This window comes from Tenrec ecaudatus, chromosome 3 (assembly GCF_050624435.1).
Source record: "Tenrec ecaudatus isolate mTenEca1 chromosome 3, mTenEca1.hap1, whole genome shotgun sequence".
Taxonomy (NCBI): Eukaryota; Metazoa; Chordata; class Mammalia; order Afrosoricida; family Tenrecidae; genus Tenrec; species Tenrec ecaudatus.
Genome location: NC_134532.1, coordinates 179,274,595 through 179,292,115, shown reverse-complemented (window position 1 = coordinate 179,292,115; position 17,521 = coordinate 179,274,595).

Sequence of the window (17,521 nt, the reverse complement as noted above, 5' to 3'; positions counted from 1 at the left end):
TGGTACTTTGGATTTTCTTCACCAGCACATAATTCCGATGCAGCAATTTTTATAATCATTCAGTGCACCCAAGATCTCTGCTTACTCTGTGGGTGACATAAAATGAAATGACTTTAAGAGCCAGTGGCATTTTCCTCAACGTTGCCTGCCTTGGCATATTCTAATAGCACGCATTTGCTTACTTATATGGCAAATGGGGCAAATGTGGAAGATGTAGTTTTATTTATTGGTTGCCAGAGACTCACTGCCAGAATACCCATCAGTAATAATTATTAAAATGTTAAACCAAATATACCTCTATAATTTAGAATAAGAGTCAGTTATATAAAATGGAACAATCACAAACGAATTGTGGTTTAAGTAAGGTAGAAGTTTTTCTTCTTTTACAGATATCTCCAACAAAGCCAAACTCACTGCCATTGAGTTGATTCCAACTCATAATGACTTATATAACAGAGGTAGGTTTCTGAGACTGTAGCTCTTTATAGGACTACAAAGCCTCATCTTTCCACCTGTGGAGTAACTGGGGCAACTGACGATACCACTGGGGCTCCTTTTCAAAGAAAAGAAGTCTGAAATAGGCTTCAGATTATTACCAGAGATTCAAGATTCTCTCTTTCTGCTCTGCCATGCTAGCATACTGCTTCTTGCAGAGCCAGTGAATTATTTAGTATGAATTTTCAAATGAAGGCCTCTAACGCCCACCAGAAAAATCTTCCCCTGCATGGGTCTGGTAAGATGGTGGATTCACCTGTGAGTACTTGTGACTAAGATTCCCTGGAGTGGCATCCTGTTGTGTATAAAATTAGCCCTCTGAGAAGCAGGAGGAGGGATCTCATTACAAGCAAGAACCAGGAATGGAGCATGTCCCTTGGACCCAAGATTCCTGCACAGTGAGTGAATCCCCTGGATCCAGAAGACAGCTAGAACATCAGAGGAGCAGCAACAGAACCAGGAGACAGAGTATGAAATAGAGACATGGACGTGCCAAACCATGGAGTAAGTTAAGATGCGATTGTTTGTGCAGGAGGCTGTCTTGCGGAATGGGCACTTAATTCAGGAAGTTGGGCTTGCTGACCATGGAAGTGGAACTAAGAGCCATTGGAAGGAGGTTTACTGGAGTGGAGTGCCTCTGGGGACTTAATTCAGGGAGCTGGTTTGGCTGACTGTGACTGCCACACAATTTCATGTCAACTTGATAAAGAAGAATGAAGGGGTGGAGCCTAGCCTGTCAATCAGGTCACAGCCTGAAACCACCTTCAGGGTGTGGTCTTCTGGTGCCTCCCTTCCTCCCTGGAGGTGGGGCACACTCTCTCTGTTTGCCCTTCCTGGTGAGGAGACACACTCAGAGAGCTGCAGGAGCTACATGGAGAGCGGTGCCAACGCTGAGATGCTTGCACAAGACTTTTTAACCCGTTGGCATGTGTTCTTCCTGTTGTTGGCATCATTGCATGTGCTGCGTGAGTCTGAAGAAGAATTTCTGAACTAGTCTCAGACGTATGGGTTAATACTGGACTGTAGGGACTTGATCTGGATTGGGCTGGGATGTTTTCTTAATATACAATTACCCTTCAATAAAAGCTCTCTCTTACACAGTTGAGTCTCCCTGGATTTGTTTCTCTAGTCTACCTGGACTAACACACAGAGCTTAAGCTGGATGCCTTCCAGTTGAGGCTTCCAACCATGTGGAGACATTTATTAGGAGGCCTGAATCTTTGTAACCGACACATATTCTGATAAACAACCACTTTGAGCATTTCTCACTAGCATTGTAATGTGTTAACTTCCTTAATAAACCTTTTCATCACGAATATTGTCTGAATTTCCATGTAGCCATCGCAATGAATATTAAAACCTAGAGATAAAGTAGAGAATATTAAGACAACTCAACACAGAGAATACCGATGAAGACATTTACACTTCCGGTGCCAGGGTCACTTCATGCTTATAGATGGCTGCTGGTGTGCTGGCCATAAAACCCGGGTTGACTATTGGTAGAAAGAATAAAGCTAGGACGGTCAAAGGAACCCAAGGAGGCTGACGCACATCCATTGAAGCAGCCATTCCTAACGCCTCACAGAAAAGTTACGCTTTTCTCTCGTGGACTAGAAATTAGTCAATGACCAGTTGAAAAGAAGCCTGGAGAAGTTAGGCTGGCAATGCGCCTCATCACCTCGGGGCTCGGATCGGGAGGGAAGAAGAGGTCTGGGAGTAGCTCCCCAGCACTCTCTGCCGTACTTTCCTGTGGACATCTGGAATCATCCTCGGCATTTCCGTGCTAGAGTCCTGGTGGGTTTCCTGGACAGAGAAATGAAATATGTCATCTTAGAAACCTGCTACATGGAACGGGTTTTAAAACAGCTGGAGCTTAGCAAATCACTCTGTAAACGTTAATTGAACATAGGATGAAATGGCTACAGTAGAAAAAGGGAAATTATTTTAACGAGATGGTGGCCTCGCTACAAAGGTGGCTTCCTGATTGCAAACAGACAAGTGGAGGATGAGGAAGAGACTTCACAAAGCAGTGAATGAAGTAACAGCATAGAAAGCTCCTCTGAGCCATTTTCTTTCTCTCTCTTTAAAACAAAAAGGGGAAAACAAAAATATGTGCGCTCCCGGAAGAGGCGTTCTGTAATAGAGTTGGTAGATCATCAGTTTCTCAACTGTTCACGATGGCATGAGGCCCAAAGGCTCCCAGAAGGAGAGTCCAGTTCCTGCAGTCTTGTCTAGATGGGAAGCGTTTTTATTTTGTGCCTCTGGATACCTTTTATACCCCCCAACTACTGTCCAGAAAGAAACCATGTTAGGTAAAATGACCTTTCCGTTTGTGAAATGTCTGTGTGAAAACATAGGTCCCCCCCACACACACCCCCCCCGGCTTGGAAATCCAGCTTCAGAATTATTGTGGTCACAAATCGAGAAAATTTTAAGCATGACTTTTGAAGAGACGTCTCATTCATGCTACTTCCTATTTCATCCCTCTCGAAACCTTGGAAACCACGCTTATCAAACTGCCTTCCAATTATGTCAGTAAAATTTACCGCAGAATAAATTCAATGTATAAAACATAAGGGTTGTTGTGTACTGATTCTGAATCAGGGCACCCCTGCAGGAGAGAACAGATTCACCCCACAGGGATTCTGAGAATAAAGTCTGTCGGGGAGCAGACCACCTCTTCTTTCTCTTCCTGAGTGGCTGCTAAATTCAAACTAGCAGCCTTCCAGATAGCGGCGAGCACTTAACCATTGCGTGACCAAGGAGCCTTAATATAAATGCTGGCAGGTGCTGTCGAATCAGTTTCCACCCATAGCAACACTGTGAAACAGAAGGAAACCCCGCCTAGTCCTGAGCCATGGCACAAGGGTTCCATTTGAACGCACTGTGGCCGGCGTGGCCGGCGCGGTGTCTTCCCTCTAGTCGAGCGCCTTCCTCTTTTCCACTGCCCGTCTACATTACTAAGCAGGACATCCTTTTTACGGAAAGGGTCTCTTCTGATAACATGCTTCCAAGGACACGGGACAAAGTTTCACGATCCTCATTTCTAAGGAGCGTTCTACAGCTGTACGTCTTCCAAGACAGATGTTCGTTCTTTTGTCCATCCGGGGTACTCTCAATATTCTCTGCCAGAACCATACATCAAATGCAGCCATTCCTCCTTATCCAGTGCCCCACATCATGAGGAAATTAAAGATACTACGGCTCTGGGCAGCTGTACCTGACTTCTCAGCATGATATCCTTGTTCTTCAAACTTTAAAGATGCCCTGTGCAGCAAGGTTCTCCAGGACAATATACATTTGATCGCTTGACATGAGCCTTGATTGTGGCTCCAAGCAAGATGAAACCTTTGACAATTTTAATCTTTTCTCCTTTAATCTTGATGTTATCTACTGGTTCAGGCATGAAGGTTTTTGTTTGTTTTATGTTGAGTTGTAATTTATATTGAAGGTCACTTTCCATTTTTATAAATATGGTCCAAATATGGATATCTTCCAGTAGATTGGTCAGACAGCTGTCTACCAAATTTCCTGGCATAAATGAATGAATGCTTCCAGTGTTCCGACAATGTGTTGAAACAAATATTAGGCTCTCTTAAAATTTCCACTATTGATGGATTTCAAGTTTTAAAATTCTACTTAAAAATAATAGTTTTACCCGATCCATTTTCTTTGGAATGACAAGGGTGGCATTTTAATAATAGATCGAAGTGTCTTACACACACATTCCCACACAGTTCTTCACGTTAACTGTTTGTGTCCGTGGCTCATATATCGACCACCAACATCCTCAGCTCTCCGGTTTCCTGTGAAGCTGCTACCTTTGCCGTGTGCCATACTACCCTCCTGACACCAATTGTTTGGGGTCTTCCTTTTTCATGGTGTAGTTTTGCCTGCACAAAGGCCAACGAAAATATCACGGCTTGTGGCAGGCGCACCTTGGTCCTTACGTGTCATCTTTACTTTTTAGTGCTTTAAAGAGCTCTTTTGAAGCACCCGTGTCCAATGCAATAAATATGTCATTTGATTATTTTGCCACTTCTTTCATGTGCATTACCTATGCACCCAAGTAAAAGGAAACCCTTTATTTTCTGCTTATCATAATATTGCTTATTAATCCCCTTTTGAAGATTTCTCTCTCTCTCTTTATGCTGAGGTTAATCCACATGGAAGGTTGTAATCTATGATCTTAATTGGAAAGTGCTTCCAGCAAGCAGGGTTGTACTTTCTGCATTGCACACGTCTCGGAGCCTTCCTCCGCTCCTGATGTCACATTTCTCTTTATATAGTCTGGCTTCTCAGATTATTTCTTCATGATTGATTAAATATAGGGAAAGAACCCAACCCGTTCACACACATTTCCTTCCACACACACAGTGTCCCCTTGTTCAGTTTGAACAATTGCCTGCTGGTCTAGGTACGAATTCTCTGCTAAACCATGATCTAGTCCAAACATTTCTAATGTTATCACTTAAAGTACATTTGGAGATTACATCCTTCATTGACCGAGAGTGAATATTAACCACAGATGTTGTCTGGGACAGCTGAACTCTACAGCTACTCTGAACATTTTCTTACATCTCTGATTGGCAGCAGGCCTCACTCTTCGGTCCTCTAAGTGCAAATTACGCTAACTCGCTGGTCTTGGCGACAGAGTCCTGATCTCCACCTCATTGTGCTCAAGTAATGGAGCATGTGTCATTCCATTCGGGATGTTTATCTCTTTCCTATCTTTAACACGTTTGACTATTGTAATGAGGCATTTGACAAGGGATTCTCTTTAGATCCCTCAATAAACTTAAAGTCCACAAAAGCCGGATAAGGCTAGTGATAATGAAATGGAAACAAAGAGAAAAATGGAGAGGGAGTCTGAAAGGAGGAGAGAATTTAGAGGTTAGAGTAGGGAATGGATTCCAAGAAGAGGAAACCATGTTTGATAAAAACCCCAGAGGCGAGGTGACGCAAGCCCGTTCCAAACTCTCTCTCTACACATGGCAAATAAAAACGTATTGCTACAAAACCACAGGAGCTTTCATTAAGCAAAATATCACAGCATGGAGCTATTATTTATTATATCTTCCATCAAGGTCAGTGCATTTCTGAAGGCGGTATTTACATCTTTCTAGCTTTCCCCCCTCAAATTCTGGCTTTCAACCACATACTTTCAATTTAGCTGTTGAGCACAAACCATTAGATGACATTCTAAGATGACATTCTTAAAACTAGAACTATGGATATAAATATAGAAATGCACTGAAAAACTTGGTATGCTCCACCCCTCCTCCCCCTAGCAAGGATGGGGGACTGGCCAGTGCCTGATCCAAACCATGGAAATTCCAATAGCCTTAGATGCACGCATAAGCTGGGTGATGGATAAGGAAGACTGAAGGAGAATTGGTGAATTTTAATCAGGGTGTTAGCCGAGAACATGGAATATACGAGGGGCTTTCCGAAGCAGGAACGCATCTATCCAGGAAGAAGCCGAACCAGAGTGCTCCTGAGAAGCAACAATGGCGGAGTCCACCTCACGTGCCTTGGACGTGTTACCAAGAGGAGCGAATCCCTGTTAAGGACGCGCTGCTTGGTGAAGAAGAGGGCCATCAAGGAAGAGGAAGACCATCAACAGAGGAGTGTTCATTTTTGAAGAACAGAGGCCAGTTACTTTGTAGACTTTCCACCAGTTTGGGTTTGCTTGTCTGGTGTCCCCTGGTGATCTTGGCAAGGAGTTTACAGAAATGCTGTGCTCTTTTTCATGTTCTACCACCTGTCCAGAGATATAGAAGGTTGATTACCTCCTTTCCATTAATGTTCATTCTAAAATCACTTGGCTAAGGTAGTGATTGTCAAGTTCTTCCACTGTAAAGTTGCTACATGTCCCTGTGTGAGGTGTAGTATTAGGCGTGGATATTAAATTTACATTTTTAAACAGACCTTTTAGTATCATAATTCCAGAAAAGGCCTCCTGGTGGCACAATGGTTAAAGTGCTTGGCTGCTAAATGAAAGCTCTGCTGTTCCAATCCACCAATTGTTCCACGAGGGAAAGCTGCAGCACTCTGCCTCCATAAAGAATATCGTCTTAGAAACCCTGCGGGGTGGTTCTACTCTACATTATTGCATTGACATGAATCAGAATCTACTTGGCGTCAATGACTTCAGTTTTGGATTTAAATTAAAACTCTACTTCACATATTTGAAAGAAAATCAATGTGATTGTTTCCATTTCTGTTTCCCCCTCCCTCAATCCCCTAATCTATCCATTGGTTCCTCATTGGGTTCCTCTCAGCTCTCTTGCTGGCACCCTCAGACCTTTGCTGGATCAGGCCTGCAGTGTTGTCTAAGTTCAGGCCATGGCGTTGGCTTCACACTAGGCTTTAGCAGAGTTGTCATGAGATGGTGCCCATCTCTTCAATTCCCCAAAGACCAGTGTGAAATCCACATGAAATGTCCTTTATTGAGGTCTGGGAGCTTACTGAAAGGGAAAATAAGAGATTGTATCTTTTTATAGGAAAGGTTTGCCTAAAACCCATGTTACAGAAGGCATCAAGGCAACTGGTTTTGTAGACCTCATCTATTCCTCTTCTATCATGTGGGAAGCTTGGTTCCTACACAATTTGACAATAAATATTTTGATCACACACAAAGTTAATATTAATGTCTTTCAGACGCAGTGACGTATTGAATGTGGCTCTTCTAGGCAATGTCTCTAATTCTCACCAAATAGCCTTTCCCTGGTCTGGTCTGGTAAGAAGGTTGTGGAAGACAGTGATAGGGTTCACCTGTGAGTCACTGTGAACAGAATTTTCTGGAAAGACAGCCTGCCTTGTATAAAATGAACCCCCTGAGTAGCCAGAGGAAGGATCTCATTACCAGCAAGAGACAGGAATGGAACAAGTCTTCTGGACCCAAGCTTCCTGCACAGTGAACCTCCTAGATCCAGATGACAGCTGTACCATCAATGAGGTAGCTGCAGAACCAGGAGCCAGAGTGTGGAGCAAGTTGAGATGAGTCCTTTGGCGCAGATGGCTGGCTGTGTGGTGGGTGCCTCTGACACTTAATTGGGGAAGTTCCACTTGCTGGCTCACAAAGAGTGGAGCTGAGTGCTTTGGGGTTGAGGCTCATTGAAGTGGGTGCCACGGGACACTTCATTCAGGGAGCTGTGCTTGCTGACCCCCCGAGCTTGAGCTGAATGCCTTTGGGTTGATGATCACGATAGTGTGGTAGGCCCCTTTGGGCATTTTTTTTTTTTTAGCAAATCTGGAACGTTGTCACGTGTTCTGGTAAACTACTACCCTGAGCATTTCTCGGCGGCACTACTACTTGTTAACTTCCTTACTGACCTTTCAATCAGGATTTTTTTGTCTATGAGTTTCTGTGTAGCCCTTGCAATGGATATCAGAACCCAAAAAGTAAAACAGAGAATATTCATTAAGACTTTCCATACATCAATGTTGATTCATTGGTTTTACACATCAACACATTGATGGCAGAAAAGGCCTGGCGACCTCCGCCTGTACCAATCACAGTCTAGGAAAAGAGAGGACGATTCGACTCTGTCCTGTACTATTGCTGTGTGGCTTGCAATCACCCTGACAGGACAGAGCAGCAAGCAACAGCACAGCAGGAGACAAAACAACAACAGAAAAAGCTCACAATGTGTTTACTCTTAGTGATTTTGTGCAAGTAGGTTGGATGAGAAGCGTATGGTAGAAAAAGGTCTAATATTAGCATAAATAAACAGGAACAATGGAATGAAAATTTTCGTCTGAATGACAATAGATCTTGTTGCCTCCAGTTGCTCTTTATCAATGGACTGTATGATGGAACGCTTTGATGATAATATGCACAGGGAATGCAGGTGTGAGAAATGAGAGGCCATTTTCAGGTAAGAGTTAACAAGAGGGGTAGCTCATTCACTGACATTTTATTCTACCACAAACCTGGTTGGTCTATTGAGTCTTTTTATCCTAAATAATAGGAGAAAATCTAACCTCACACTTTCTCAATTTCTTTCTTGCTGTCTTTTTTGGTGGGGGTTGGGGTGCTGATTGATCCAAAGGGAGAGAGAAGGAGGGAGAGAGGAAGGCAGAGAGATGGGTAGAGGAAGAGGAGAGGGAGAACACGCTCTCAATTTAGATGTAGGTACATTTCTGGCATTGGAAAGTAAACACGTTTTGTTTTTTAAAAAAATCAAACAGTAGTCTTGGATTACTGTCATTTGAGACTGCTGAGTCAGTAAGTACATTATTTTAGTTGGTTACCTTAAGAAATCTAAAGAATTTGTCAGCTGTTCAAATACTGGGGAGAATAAACAAATTAAGAATAAAATTGATCTGTCTTATAACTTGCCTGGCCCAAAACAGCCTCGTTTTGTAACCACTTTGGAGACTGGATGGTCTGGTTAGGAACTCAGAAGTTTTGAGGGCCCTGACAAAATGCCCAATAAAATCTGTCAAGCAAGGTCAAGAAATCTGTTTCCTTGCATCCAGACATAGCTATCCCAGCAGTTCGATCGGGCACAGGGGAAGAGCGTGTAAGTAGGAGCAATGCAGTCTGTTCCCTGTGAGCTCTGTTCTCCTATTTCCTTACAGTGCATTCAGCTGTCTGAGCATCTGACTCAGACACAGCACAGATTCTGTTGCTGCCGGAGGGGATAGTTTGCTTTATCCTGGAATGCCCTCGCAATGAGAACATTAGAAGCCGGGGAACTCAATGAATTTTTCCATTGTGTTCATTCCCCTCTGGCTTTTTCTTCTTGCTCTTTGAGTGACAATAGCTAGTCCCCTTTTGCGGCTACCAGATTGTCCATCAAATTCATTGGCTGCATTTAATGCACACAGAAGAGAAGCTCACAGAACAAGTAGCAGATGCGAGAGTAGCGTTCTGTATGACTTTCTGTAAGCCAGAGCCAGGATAGGTAGATCTATGGAGACAGTAACTGGATCGATAATTGTGCAGAGGCATGGCAGGGGAGGATGGGCATGGGGGGTGGGGCACTCATAACAATGAGTACAAGAAGAAAATGTTCTAAATGGATTGTAGTGATGATTGCACAAATCTTAAAATGATTGAATGGTTAAAATGTATGATGTGTGAAGTAAATGCCAAAAAACTATTTAAAAAAGAATTTAGGATAATGATGTTTCATTTTTCTACTATTTTAGAGAATGAGACAGTCCATGTAAGTGCCCTCTTTAGACAGCTGATAATTCTGCATTGAAAGTCAAAAGTTGTTTTTAATTGTCAAAAGTAGTTTAGCAGAGTCATTAAGTACATGGTATATTCTCTTACTTTGAATATTAACTCTCCCACTTAATAGCTTCTTAACTTTCAGCATTTTGCTTAATTTCCATTGCCTCACCTAAAAATGCATGACACTAGTAGACCCCAGTGAGCAGAGTAAAACAAATGAAATTCTGTAAAGTGTTTTGAATGATGCTAAATACGTTGAGATTACTATAGAAGAGTTATCGTTATAGTAATTGAATCAAAACCTTACTATAAAATGGTATCCATCTTGTTTCCTTTTACAAGATATGCTGAACATTAATTTATGGAATGAGTTGTGAACCCCACAAAATATGGCTTGTAAACCCTAATTCCTCTGCTTGGGGAAAGAGGAACCTGGCTTTATGCATTGGGTTGCTTACTGCAAAGTCAGAAGTTCAAATACACCAGCCACTCTGTGGGTAAAAATGAGGCTTTCTACTCTTGTAGAGAACTACAGTCTTGGAAACCCACAGGGGCAGTTCTAGCCTGTCCTCTAGGGTCCCGGTGAGTCATAATCAATTGAATGACAATGAGTTTTTTACACTTATAGCTGTATTTCCAGGTGGGAATAGGCTTTCCTTTGACATGTGAATGAGACCATATGTGTCCATGTAAATGATCTCTCCAGCCCATCACCTTTGGGTTATGAAATGAGCAGATTAGGCACAGAGAAGTAGGCTGAGATGGACAAGATAAAGCCTTTGGCATGTGAAGATTGCCCAGGATCAGAAGCTGAAAGGAGACCAGGCTCTTCCTCCAGATGAGGCAGAGGCTGAAAGCCTTTCCCCCGAATTTAGACTTCTAGTCTCCTAGATTGTGAGAAAACACATTCCTCTTTGTTAAAAATCACCTCTTAGAAGGCTTCTGTTATAATAGCACCAGATAACTAACGGAAGCCCTTATTACATAGGGAAAGAATAGTCATGTGTTCAGGAGTGATATGATGAAGCTGACAATAAAACCTCAAATCAGAACTGGTGATGTTACCCAAGGGAGTCCCAGCCAGGGTAACCCCTGGGTCGTTGCAGGCTAGCTCGGGGCTCCACAGAGTTTGCTGGGCTACAATCTTTTTTTTTTAAATCGTTTTATTGGGGGCTCATACAACTCTTATCACAATCCATACATACATCAATTGTGCAAAGCACATCTGTACATTCATTGCCCTCATCATTCTCAAAACATTTGCTCTTCACTTAAGCCCCTGGCATCAGGTCCTCTTCCCCCCCCCTCTCTCCGCCCCCCTCCTCCCTCATGAGCCCTTGATAATTTATAAATGATTATTTTGTCATATCTTTCCCTGTCCGACATCTCCCTTCACCCACTTTTCTGTTGTCTGTCCCCCAGGGAGGAAGTCACATGTAGATCCTTGTAATCGGAGCACACTGCCAGGTTTTCTCTCTGTGAGACCATGAGTCTCCCAATTTTTTGTTTAGCAGCTGAGCAGAAACCAATGGGTTTCTGTTTTTGTTTTGGGTTTTTGTTTAGCAGCTGAGCAGAAACCAATGGGACACTCGGGGACCTAGTGGATGACAATAGCTAATGTTATTTATGGCCAAGCTTTCCCGAAGTTCACTGTTAAATCCCAACAATAGGCCCCTAAGAGAGGTGCAATTATAGATTGACCTAGAATGTTTAAATAGAGAATTGCAGTGAAAATCCAGGGCTTTGTGACTGCAGAGGTGGTACTCTTGGCCACTTGGCCACTATCTGGTGACTGGCTTTTTGTCCCTACACCAAATCAAAAATCCAAACACACTGCCATGGAGTCAATTCTGAGGCATAGGTTTCCAAGGCTGCAACTTTTTAGGAGAGTCGAAAGCCTCTCCTGTCCTCCTCAGCACAACTGGCAGTTTTGAACTGCTAACCTGTCCCTGTCCCAAACTCCAAGGTCAAATTCAATGACACCGAGTCAGTGCTGACTCACAGTGACCCCCCTGTGCGTTTCCAAGAATGTAACTGTTTATGGGAGTAGATAGCCAAGTCTTTCTCCCAAGGAATTGCTGGTGGTTTCAAACTGCTGACCATGTGGATTGCAGCCCAACTTCTAAGAACTACACCACCAAGGCTCCTATCCCTGCCTGAGTGGTCGAGTGGTTCTCAAATTGAGAGTGCGTCAGACCCACCTGGAGGACTTGTTAGAACACGGCCTGCTCTACACCCTTCGAGGTTTGATGGACTAGAGCCCGAGAAGTTGCATTCTAAGTTGTCAGATAATGTGACCTACTGGTCCAGAACCACAGTAATACACTAAATGACTCCAGCTGATTTTTATCACCCACCATGGTTTTTTGTTCCTTTGCTGTCAGCTGCCACTTTTGCGGTCATTGTGGTGTCCGTATGCTTCCAAACACGATTACACACATATTTCGTTATTTTCAAACCATTAGCAGCCCGTCTCCTGTGGTTCTGGGGACGGACTGTGGTTTTGGGGCCTTGTTCATTTGCTACTCAGTTTCCTGGTGCCTTTGGGCCATGAACTCTCCTAGAAGCATGACTTACTTCTTTGCATATGGTTTCTGTCGGGTAACTAAGTTAAAGGAATCTAAAACCTCCATCACCTACCACATTTCTCTCTTTCCCATTACTACCTGGCAAAAGGCCCAAGATAATACTGAACGAGGATGAACTGTGCACAGCCTGAGAAAGCTGCCGCTGTCGTTAAGGCACACGCAAGAGGAAAAGGCCCTTCTGGCGATGCTTATGGCACGTATAACCTTGAAACGACAGCAAAAGCATCCCACAAGAGCACATGTACAATATCCTCCTATTTGTGAATATGCTGGGAGAAAGATGGGGATCCCTGTTCCCTCAAAGAGGTGCAGCCATGGAAACCCACAAGGGCAGTCCTGCTCTGTCCTGCAGAGTCATTGTGAATACCATTGCCTCGCGGGCAGTGAGTCTGGCTTTGGCTTTAGGTATATGCATACGTTTGTGTATGTGAGTATGTATGTATGTATCTATAGGTAGGCGTCTGTATATAAATGCCATGCATATTCATATATATATACAATAAAGCACAGTTAAAAATGCTTCTCAGACATAGTTAAACACCTCATAGGATTTTTTTTTTTTTTTTGCGGAGGGGATTGAAGGTTGGGAACCACAGTCTCATGTAAGCTCTCAATCATTGGCATACTATAGTCATACATTGATGTTCTGTGTCCTAGTTTGGTGAGTAGAGTTTGCAGCCTGAAAAGATTGTGAATGGCCAATTTAGATGTAAGCATTGACCTCTGCTCATCTGGAACAAGAGAGAAAAAAGGAACCAAAGAAACTGAAAGGAGGAACTAGTCCGCAGGACTCACAGTCTACATGAGTCATGCCCCGATCTGCCCAAGACCAACATTATTAGATGATGTATGGCTTCCTCTGCTGACTGTTCTGTTGAAGGTCACAACAGCTGGATCCTAATAGAACCGGAGAGGAATACGGAACAGGTGACCCATCTTTAAACAAGAACAAGACTTACAAGACTGGCTGAGACTGGAGGACTCCTCCAGATGATTGCCTCATGATACTTTTAAACTTTGAATTAAAAGTAGGCCCTGACATTAGCTTTTAAGAACATAATACATTGGCTCACAAAATAAGGAATAACCGTGCTGCTTTAAAAAAAAATCATGACACGAGACCAACCAGTTAACAATTACTTTAAAACAACTATGAGAACACAAGGTGGTAGAGAAGCAAGATGAATGGAAATGGAACAACCAGATGGGAACTAAGAATGTTCAGGCACTGAACATAACCAATGTCACTGAACAGTTTGTGCAGAAATTGTTGAATGGGAACCTAAATGACTGTGGAAACCATCATCCAAACTATTAAAATATTACTTTAATGAGATAATCCATAATAATGAAAACTCCAAACTTACTGAATTTTTTGTGCACTTAGCTTATTAACTGTCAGGAGCTTGACTACTGCTGCTGAGTGGATCCTGCCTCTTAGCAACCCTGTAGAACAGAAGAGAACAGCTTCATAAAGTTTGGAATTTGTGCAGTTGGTAGATTTGAACCAGCAACCATTTCATTGGTAATCTAATGCTTAACCTTTTAAATCACCATATAATAAAGCACAATAAAATCTAGTGAACAACACTGACCTGGCTTTTTTATTCCCCCAGTTCAAGAATCTTGTTCTAAGGATTTATTATGTATAGAATTTACCTTCTTGGTTTATCTCTCTCTTTTTAAACTTCAGTGCTATCTTTTAACAATATAGTTCTTGAAATCATGTGTAAGTCATGGGATGATCACAGAATTAGGTCTAGCAAGAATGGAAATTTTTTTTTTTCATTCAGTAACTATATAGAAACTTGTTTCCTGCTCATTTATAATGCAGTCGTGTAGAAAGCACAGCTCCCACAGCTCTGCCCTTCTCTGAAATAACAAATCCCCATTCTACTAAACTATGGGTAACTTTGGATGACTTGTGTGAGAATTCAGGGTTGCAATTTGTTATTGCTGTGTGCCGTTGAGTCAATTGTGACTGATAGAGACACGACTGGACAGCCTAGAACTTCCCCCGTAGGATTTTTCTAGACTATAATCTTTATGGGAACAGATCTCCAGGCCATTTCTCTTCTGCGAGTTCCAACCACTGATATTTCAATAAGTAGCCAACTAATTATTGATTGAGGCCTTTTTTGGGGGACAGTATTAGTTTGATTCATAGTTTCCTGGATGTTGTATTTACCCTTTGCCTTGCTTTTTGTTGTGTTTATTCAAAAGGAGAAGACACAGCTGCAGACAGCCATTAATAATCGGAATGTGGACTGTATGGAATGCGAATTGAGATCAATGAAGTCCTTGGAAATGAAATGGGACACGTAAAGATTGGTAGCCTGGTCATTAGCTGAATTGGACTAATATTGGCCATTTTGAATCAGACAGTCGTATGCTCTACCATGCCAGAGATGACTCATTACAGGATGAGCATCACACTCATTATCTAAGGGAATATTTCAAGATCTATGCTGAAACAATGCTGTCAGTGTTGGTATAATAGCCACACAACTATGAGGAAGACCCACCACTTTGATCAGTTTGTTTACTGTAGTGGCTTGTGTATTACTGTGATGCTAACAATGATGTCACCGATGTTTTAAAAGCCAGCAAGGTTGCCCACAATGGACAGGTTTCGGTGGAGCTTCCAGACAAAGCATAGACAAGGAGAAGGAAATAGGTGCCACTTCTGAGGGCTAAGCCCCTGGAAAGCAGGCGAATAGGGAAATGCCAATTGAAATTTCCAACAGCTGAAGGAAGACTGGAGACTTTCACTTGTCTATACGAAGAGTTTTGGAAGACAGCTACCTGGTCAATTTCCAGTTGAAAAAGAACCATGTATAATTCTATTTCAAATAATGACAACCCGATAGAATGTGGACATGATCAAACAGTATCATTGATATCACATGCGACTAAATTTAGCTGACAAGAATGAAAATGATTGCAGTATTAACATTGGCAGGAAAATTGCAGAAATTTCCCTGGATTCAGATGACTTGGCAACAAAAAATAGCATTGCTGATGTCAGGCGGATCTTGACTAAAAGCAGAGACTATCAGAAAGATGTTCACTGGTCTTTTGTTGACATGCAAAGGCACACAACTATATGGGTCAACTAAAGAAGAGAGCCCATTGAGAAGAATGGGGATTTCAGAACACTTCACTGTGCTCATGTGGAACCAATGCATGGACCAAGAGGCAGTTGTCCAAATAAGGGAATATGGCACAGTTTGAAATCAGGAAAAGTGTGCATTAGGGTTGTATCCTTTTGCCATATTTATTCAATCTCTATGTTGGGCAAATAATCAGAGAAGCTGGGCTATATGGAGAAGAATGTAGCATCAAGATGAGAAGAAAGTCTATTAACGACTTACACGATGCAGATGACACAACCTTGCTTGCTGAAAGCACGAAGGATTTGGAATGCTTACTGGTAAAAATCAGAGACTGTAGGCTAGAGTATGGATAGCAACTCAACATAAAGAAAGCAAAACTCCTCACAACTGGACCAACACAGAGCATCATGGTCAATGGGGAAAGCATTCCATTACACTTAGATCCACAATCGATGCTCAAGGAAGCAGCAGTCAGGAGCTCAACCCAAACATTGCATTGAGCGATCAGTTCCACATGACTTCGTTAAAGTGTTGGAGAGTAAGCTGACACTCTGGGGGCTAAGGTACACCCGACTCAGGCTGTGCTGTTTTCAATCTTCTCATGTGTGTGTAAACGTTGGACAATGAATAAGCAAGCTGAAGGCATAATGATGCACTTGAATTATGGTGCTGGCAAAGAATGTTGAAACTATCATTGGCTGCCAGAAGAAGGATAAGAGTCTGTCTTAGAAGAGGTGCAGGCAAAAAAAAAAAAGAAGAAGAAGAGGTGCAGGCAGCCTCCATGATAGGATCGCGGAAGACAAATGGGTGCATAAGGAAATGTGGTGAAGAAAGCTGATGGTGCCGGCTATCAAAAGAGATAGTGTCTGGGGTCTTAAAGGCTTGAAGGTGAACAAGCGGCCATCTAGCTCAGAAGCAAAAAAGCCCACATGGAAGAAGCACACCAGCCTGTGCGATCACGAGGTGCCAAAGGGACCAGGTATAAGGAATCATGCAAAAAAAAAAAGATATATATATGTGTATATATATGTGTGTGTGAATGAAGGGGGAAGTGCAGAGTGGAGACCCGAGGCCCAAGTGTCGACCACTGGAGAACCCCTCATAGAGGGGTTTAGGAGAGGAGATGGGTCAGTCAGGGTGCGAGGTAGTACCGATAAAGAACACAGCTTTCCCCCAGATCCTGGATGCTTCCTCCCCCCAACTACCATGATTCGAATTCTACCTTGCAGGACTGGATAGGGCAGAGGTTGTACACTGGTGCATACGGGAGCTGGAGGCACAGGGAATCCAGGGTGGATGATACCTTCAGGACCAAGGGTGTGAAGGGCGATGCTGGGAGAGTGGAGGGTGAGTGGGTTGGAAAGGGGGAACTGATTACAAGGATCCACATGTGACCTCCCCCTGGGAGATGGACGGCAGAGAAGTTGGGGAAGGGAGACTCCAGATAGGGCAAGATATGACAAAATAACAATGTATAAATTACCAAGGGCATATGAGGGAGAGGGGAGCGGGGAGGGAGGGGAAAAAAAGAGGACCTGATGCAAAGGGCTTAAGTGGAGAGCAAATGCTTTGAGAATGATTGGGGCAGGGAATGTGCAGATGTGCTTTATACAATTGATGTATGTGTATGTATGCATTGTGATAAGAGTTGTATGAGCCCCTAATAAAATGTAAAAAAAGAAAAGAGGAGAAAAAAAGAAAATGATTAGGGCAAAGAATGTACAGATATGCTTTATACAATTGATGTATGTATATGTATGGATTGTGATAAGAGTTGTATGAGCCCCTAATAAAATGTAAAAAAAAAAAAAAAAGAAGAGGTGCAGGCAGAATGCTCCTGAGAAGCAGAAAGGCAGGATTTCCTCTCATGTACTTTGAGCACATTATTAGAGGGATGATTCCTAGAAAGGACATCATGCTAACTTGAGTAGGGAGATCATCAAGAGAGGAAGACCATCAAGAGAGGAAGACCATCAAGAGCATGGATTGACACAGTGGCGACAACAATAAAAAACAAGGATTACGAGGATGGTGCCAGAACAGGCAGGCTTTTGTTCTGTTTTACAGCGAGTCACTGTGAGTCAGAGGCCACTTGACACCATCTCGCAACAGCACTTACCATTGCTGCCAAT